The sequence below is a fragment of the Temnothorax longispinosus genome, unplaced genomic scaffold (genome assembly GCF_030848805.1).
Source record: "Temnothorax longispinosus isolate EJ_2023e unplaced genomic scaffold, Tlon_JGU_v1 HiC_scaffold_72, whole genome shotgun sequence".
In the NCBI taxonomy this organism is placed as follows: Eukaryota; Metazoa; Arthropoda; class Insecta; order Hymenoptera; family Formicidae; genus Temnothorax; species Temnothorax longispinosus.
The window spans coordinates 173-5460 of record NW_027270583.1 but is presented as its reverse complement, the minus strand read 5'-3'; the positions used below and the strand labels follow the sequence as shown (position 1 = coordinate 5460).

Sequence of the window (5288 nt, the reverse complement as noted above, 5' to 3'; positions counted from 1 at the left end):
GACAAATTTGCATAGCGCATAAAACATAAGCGTAAGAAATTGATTGGTTTACATGTATATGTACAAAAGGAAATAGACCAATCCATCTCTTTATGCATATGCTTATGCACCTATGCAAGTTTGTTTGGGTTGACCTTAAAAAAGCAGCGCCAAGTTTTTTACAAGAAAAATTATTTATTTTATTTTAATTAAATATTTTTATTTTATAATGTTACCTCTTTAATTCTTTGTGATTAAAATAATTTTTTGTAATATTATAATTTTATCAAGGAGAATTAAAACTACTACCACTTGGGTTGATAGAAAGACTCAGGAATACAAAGATACATACCACTTGGGCTGAGTTAGGTAACACAATTTTGTTTCATTTTTTAAAAGTAGTTGCAAAATTATTTTTCAAAGTGTATATATTCTCTTTGCAATTGGCGCAATTTAAAAATTTCACTTTTTTTTGAAATACGTATCACTTAGGTTGAATTAGGTAACGCAATTTTGTGAATTATTTTGTTAGGGAGAAAAATATAAAGCTACTATACATATCATTTGGGTTGAGTTAGGTAACGCAATTTTGTGAATTATTTTGTTAGGAAGAAATAAAGCTACTACCATTTAAGATTTTTAGATTTACAACATACATTGCGCGTGTACTTGGCGCCTTTTTTTACCTTTTTGAAAAAGGTAATTTTGTACTGATATCATGCATTTTGTAGTGATAAGCAAGTATCGGCAAAAAATTTCCATTTTTTATTTTTTAATTATTTACAAATTGACAATAACAACTAATTAAATTTTTATTCATACGGTACATCCAAAGCACTGCCACATAAGTTAGGAGCTTGGTATAAAAATGAGGCACAGTTTCACAATCAGGGAATCCTTCTTACCAAATGCTACTCCTCTATATCTCAATGAATGTATCCGTATATCAAGCATGACAATGTAATTACCATCAATAAACTAAACCATGCATGAATATTAATATTGTGCCGTTAAATATGTTTAAGGAGAATGACGATTTCTTAAACAACTACTGTATTCTTATGTCGGTAGCAAACAGTCTTAACAACGAGCGTAAACTAATCATATCGCGTTCCATAATCGTATAGTCCTTGCGTCGGTATGTATTAAAACACAAATTGTACTCTTGTATAATATACTCGGATTAATACATCTTATATAATACAAGAAATTGAAATCCATCAGCAGTCCCAGCTTGTCGTAGAAACCTTTCTTCGGATCAAACACGAGACCTTCAGCATACCCCGCAGCTTTCCTACGCGGGCCATCTAACATGTATCTAACATTAGCACACGCAGTACACATTATAATTTCGTAATATAAAAACAATATATAAAAATATATTGAGATCTCACCATCGCCTCGCCCCTTCTTTTCAATTTTCTTATCCAGTGTTATGTAATCTTTCAAATTTAAAAGCATGTAACAACAGATATTTGTTTCTCTCCGCTCTTCCGCCTAATAGCATCCTTGATAAAATGTTACCTATATTCATTCAATTCACAAAATTTAATTATAATTGCATTATTATATTTTATAAGTAAAATGAGAAATATAATAAAATGTACCTGCTAAACAAATAATTTGAAGCGCGAGCGATATAACATTGAAATCCATCACTATAGTCATAATGTATTTTGCTTCTTTTAACGTCACATGCATTAGATTTAGCATTTTGTCCGCTGTATTGAAGAACGATGGAGTTTCTGCTGGCGTGATCTCTTTACATTCGTGTTCCTTCGTCTTTAATATCTAAATATTTGTCAAAATTAAGTTGTTATGAACCCATCCATATTGAAGTCGGTTAAAAATAAATTATATTTAATTTTTTACCATAAAATTAAATTTTACACGTGACTGTTATGTCACATAGCAATTGATATATAAATCTATTTTAAAAAATGCAAAAAACAATTAAAATTTAAAAAATTGCTCAAAAACTGAAAGAATGATAGAACTGACTTCAAAAGAACTGTAAAAAATAAGAAAGAATTTAAAAAAATATATAAAAGTTCTATATTTTTTATTTTTTAGAGCTTTTTGAAGTCGGTTCTATTAAAAAAATTTTTTTTTATTTTATACTTTTTTTAAGGAAAGAAGCTTCCTCACCGATTTGGCTAAAATTTTAATTTTGTGTATTTTGGTGCGTAAAACATGAATAAATCTATAAGTTAAAATTGTCGTTCTCAATTAGATAAAAAATTATTAAGTACTAAAATTAATAGTTGCGTGGTTAGAGTGTCTATCATACTGACATGATATAGACGTACATGATCATGCGTAATGACGTAAAAGTACATGAAATTACTGTAATAATACAATATAACGGCAACCTGTCCTATAATAGTCTGACGCCTTGCACAATAGGCGATAGCGATGATGATAGTGACAGCGACAAAGTTGCCAACAAAGGTATAGCTTTGTCGGCAATTTTATCGTTGTCACTATCGCCTATTGTGCAAAGGGCTTTACTTCAATTATATGCTATTATTATACTTTGTATTTATGTAAACTTTTCAATGTACCAATTATTTTCTGCTTTAAAGAAAGCATAAACTCTATTTCTACTATCTTTTTTATCTATATAGTTAAGAAAGATTAATTTCTTTTAAAAAAAGGTATATATATATATATATATACCTTAGAAAAATAAACACGATCGTATTGCATATTTCCAAAATCTCCCCTCATATAATAGCGCAACTGCTTCTTCAGCATCATTTAGATATTCTTTTAATACTATAGCTGCATGTTTATATTTCCGCTCTGCTTTCAAACGTTCAACCAGTGTCTTATGAAGTTTGTATGAATTTGCTGGGCTGAAAAAATTAATTCTTATGTGTATAGAAGCATATGTAATTAATTCTAACGATGATAGGATAATATTCTTTCATGCATATACGAAAAAAAATTGTATATCTTTACCGTAGTTTCATCTCTTTTGATATTGCGATTATATCCTCCCAATTATCATTTAACATTCTAAATGTTTCTACAACTTTGTCAAGATCGCCACTTCTATAAAACCAGCTTCCACATATTTTCCTTCACTTGACAAAAATTCTCCATAAACTTCAGCCACCTTTTTATACTCTATAGTATTCTTCTCAAACAATTTTATTGCCGCCTGGTATAATTTATGACTACGTATCAAATTTAATCATTCCTCAAACTTATTGTTAGTTGAATCTTTAGACAAATATTTTAACGCTAATTCGTAACGTTTAAGATGCATATTAATAGAATACTTCATGTAATTTGGGTCCAATTTTTTCAAATTATTCAAGAATGGAATATATTCTTTGGGATCTTCTTTCGATGATTCAAACGCTATAAACATTGCGAGTTCTAAATCATACATGCCTAATGAAACATCATATAACGTATCGATAGTGACGAAATGCAGTGAACACTTTAACGCTTCATGAGTGGATACGGTAGGATCATGTAACTCTGATCTCTGTGAATCCTCCAACATTTTCACTTGCTTTATTTTACTAAGTGTATTTTCCCAATCCTTGTCTTTGTTAATTTTTCACCAAGCTTATCAATATTGGTTGTATTAAGTTATCCGCAACTTGATATTTCTCCATGGCATCTCTTAATAATTTACAGATCTCGTCTACCTTATTAATTGTATTTTGTTACTTCTAGTGTCAGATTTGACAGGGCGATCCACATAACAAAACGCGTACATTGTACGGGTGACATCGACATTTTGTAATTCTGACAAAAACAGATTCAACCAATTTAACTTCTTATGCTGTACAAGATCTTCTAGGAACTTTTTCACATTATCCAGAAATAATTGTGGATCGTGGTCGTATGATAAATTCAAGTTTATACGTTGTTTAGTCATTATAGCAAGTGCCGTCAAATAATCACAGTTATTCAGATAACATTTTACTATATGCACCGATAATGCCCTTGGCTGTATACATTCTAAATTTCCTCTAGGCAGCTATAAAATTATTTTTGAGTCGTACGGTATCGCCGTTATTATACGAGAACCTTTTTCGAGTCGTCTGATGTAGGTACCTGATGTATCTGTAACGATATATTTAAAGTCAGAAAAATATGCTATATACAAAAAAAAAAAGATTATAAAAAGTATGTATTTACCCGCAAATAAAATCTCGTTCATATTTAAATCCCAGAGCTGGTTAGTTAAATCACGTTTAGCTGCTTAATCATTTAGCTGCTTTATATTAACTTCGTTCAATAAGACACAAATCAATGTACATTGCAGTGTCGTAAGAAACAAAAAATCAGAATGTACGTAAAAACTTGTAATATTCTTAGCAATTTCTTTTCCGTCGACCAAGAAACTATTTTCCAGAAGACAGAGCAAGGATAATATCTTTTGATATCAATTCGTATAACTTCTATTTGATCACACTGTTCGTTTAACGTTATATTTGTCTGTTCAAGTTTTCCGTTTCTTGTGTATTTAAATATTTGATCTCTTACTTTTATGTAAGCTGTATTTGCATCGGGAGAAGAAACTACATGTTCTACTGGATAACCAAAACATAAAGTTTCCTGTAAAAAGATTCAAATTTAGACAGATATTATTTTTATACAAATCTAATGATTCTGGAATACCACATACCTTATTTTCAGACAATCTTTAGAATACATACCATTTAGAGATAAAACACACAAGAGATTATGGTTGTAACTATAGAGAACAACATGACACGTAGTCAATCACCGATTCCCCTCTCCTTTCTCTATACGTCCATTCTCCCTCCTCATCTTCTCTAATTCCTCCGTTAAATATCGTCCACCCATGCTCCTCCAAAAACCTACATAACTTTCTTTCCTCCCCGTTTACCTTGCTATCTTTCGTTCTTCTTTCCCTTCTCCTCTCTCTTCCTCTCCCTCTACGAATCCCCTCTCCTTCCCCATCCTTGCGTTAAAATCCCCCCTATCAGCACCCTCACTCCCGTCTCTATCTCCTTCCACCATTACTTTAGGTTTTCCTATTTCCTGTCCATATCTTATTTATATACACTCCTACTATGTTCCACCACTTCTTCCTAACCTTTATCGATCCCTTCTTTATCTTTTTTCGTCCTTTCTTTTCCATTTTGACCTCTACCCTCACCCCTACTATCATTCCTCCTACCGCCCTTCCCTTCCGATTTTTCCTCCCTGTTTTCTGCACTTCCCACACGTTAACCTCTCGGCAGCCCTTTATCTTTTCTCATCCCTTACCAGCCACCCACTTCTCACATAACACCATTGCATCCCATTCCTCCAGCCCC

General features: G+C 31.7%; 1 pseudogene; it reads right to left on the bottom strand.

Annotated features, from left to right (window-relative positions):
* Window positions 1–874: 874 nt before the first annotated feature.
* On the bottom strand, window positions 875–4162 carry LOC139824963 (putative elongator complex protein 1; annotated as a pseudogene).
* Window positions 4163–5288: the final 1126 nt, after the last annotated feature.